Raw genomic sequence first — 2,603 nt, forward strand, 5'->3', positions numbered from 1 at the left:
ATTGTATATGTCTATTTTACCTCAGTAAAAAATATAGACTGGGTAGGAAGACGAATAAAGTATCAAGATGACTAGATCAATGGATTGGATGTAGGACTGAAGGATAGATAGAGATGTTGTGGTACCAACGGGAGTGAGCTAGAAAGACAGGAGGTGGTAGAGAGTGCAATGCATGAAATTAAGATTATAGAAGGTCACAGTTACTGATAATGAGATAATCTGGGTATTGTTTTATGAATGAGTTCCTGAGGGAGGTAAAGAACAAGATCATTGGAGGAGAGGCATTTAAGGAACTGAGAAGTCAGCAGTGAAACTGAATAGAGAATCCAGAAATAAACCCAAATACTTAACATCCAACTGATCTTTGACAAAGCAAACAAAAACGTAAAGTGGGAAAAGGAGACCCTATTCAACAAATGGTGCTGGGATAATTGGCAAGCCACATGTTGGGGAATGAAACTGGATCCTCATCTCTCACTTTTTACAAAAATCAACTCAAGATGGATCAAGGACTTAAATCTAAGACCTGAAACTATAAAAATTCTAGAAGAGTACATTGGAAAAACCCTTCTAGATACTGGCTTAGGCAAGGATTTCATGACCAAGAACTCAAAAGCAAATGCAATAAAAACAAAGATAAATAGCTGGGACTTAAACTAAAGAGCTTTCGCGTGGCAAAAGGAACAGTCAGCAGAGTAAACACAGAGTGGGAGAAAATCTTCACAATCTATACATATGACAAAGGACTAATTTCCAGAATCTACAACAAACTCAAATTAGCAAGAAAAAATCCCATCAAAAAGTGGTCTAAGGACGTGAATAGACAATTCTCAAAAGAAGATATACAAATGGCCAACAAATGTATGAAAAAATGCTCAGCATCACTAATGATCAGGGAAATACAAATCAAAACCATAATGGCCATAATCAAAAAATAAAAATAGATGTTGGTGTGGATGCAGTGAACAGGGAACACTTTTACACTGCTGGTGGGAATGTAAAGTAGTACAACCACTATGGAAAACAGTGTGGAGATTCCTGAAAGAACTAAAAGTAGAACTACCATTTGATCCAGCAATCCCATTACTGGGTTTCTACCCAGAGGAAAAGAAGTCATTATACAAAAAGATACTTGCACACACATGTTTATAGCAGCATAATTTCACAATTGCAAAAATGTGGAACCAACCCAAATGCCCATAATCAATGAGTGGATAAAGAAACTGTGGTGTGTGTGTATATATATACACACACAATGGAATACTACTCAGCCATAAAAAGGAATGAATTAATAATGGCATTTGCAGCAACCTGGATGAGACTGGAGACTATTATTCTAAGTGAAGTAACTCAGGAATGGAAAACCAAACATCATATGTTCTCACTAACAAGTGGGAACTAAGCCATGAGAATGCAAAGGCATAAGAATGACACAATGGACTTTGGGGACTCAGGGGGAAAGGGTGGGAAGGGGGTGATAGACTAAAGACTACAAATTGTGTACACTATATATTGCTCGGGTAATGGGTGCACCAAAATCTCACAGATCACCACTAAAGGATTTACTCATGTAACCAAACACCACCTTCTCCCAATAACCTATGGAAATAAAAACTTTTTTTTTAAAGAAATGAGAGGTCAGGATGTTGGAAGAATCATCTCCAGGTACATTGAAATTACCAGTAATTAAGACTTGGAGAGAGTGGTAGTATCCCAGAAGCCAAAATTATTGAGAAAATGGAGGGTGGAGGTGGGGTCAACCCAGGGGTTGATAGGTGACATCAAAATGAGGGTGATAGGTATTAAAATCTGATGACATGAAAATCAAAGCTGAGAGTTTTAGGGAGAAGGAAGATAGAAAGTAACAGTGAGAAACAAGGAGGCACTATCTCACCTCCAGACCCAGTGGTAACAGGGGTATGAGAAAGAAAAATAGCCAGTACTTGAGAAGGCTTCAAGGGAATACTGCTCTCAAGAAAGAGTCAGATTTCAGTTTTAGCAAGCAAGTGAAGGGCGAAATCAGAAAAATGCTTGAGGCTGGCCACGGTGGCTCATGCCAGTAATCCCAGCACTTTGGGAGTCCAAGGCAGGCGGATCGCTTGAGCTCAGGAGTTCAAGACCAGCCTGGGCAACATGGAAAAACTCCATCTCCACAAAAAAATACATAAATTAGCCGGGCATGGTGGCATGTGCCTGTGGTCCCAGCTACTGGGGAGACTAAGGTGCGAGGATCACTTGAGCCTGGGAGGTTGAGGTTACAATGAGCTGAGATTGCACCACTGCACTCAGCCTGGACGATAAAGTGAATCTGTGTCTCAACAACAACAGCAGCAACAACAACAAAAAAAAAAAAAAAAAAAAGAAAAAAAGAAAAAAGAAAAAAAAAGAGGAAAAAGAAAATAAAGAAAAATGGTTGAAATTAAAGCAGTTTTGCTGATAATGAATCATAAGTTGTAGGGGGCATGATAGAAGGGTTCAGGGATTGGTTAGGAGAAGAGGCTGCAGTAGAGATGTACAGAACATTAGGGAGATTTGGGTGTAGGAGATGAGCAGTGACCTAGGAGTCTGGTGGTTCTTGTGGTAACTGATATAAACAAAGATAA

This window comes from Macaca mulatta, chromosome 1 (genome assembly GCF_049350105.2).
Source record: "Macaca mulatta isolate MMU2019108-1 chromosome 1, T2T-MMU8v2.0, whole genome shotgun sequence".
NCBI lineage: Eukaryota > Metazoa > Chordata > Mammalia > Primates > Cercopithecidae > Macaca > Macaca mulatta.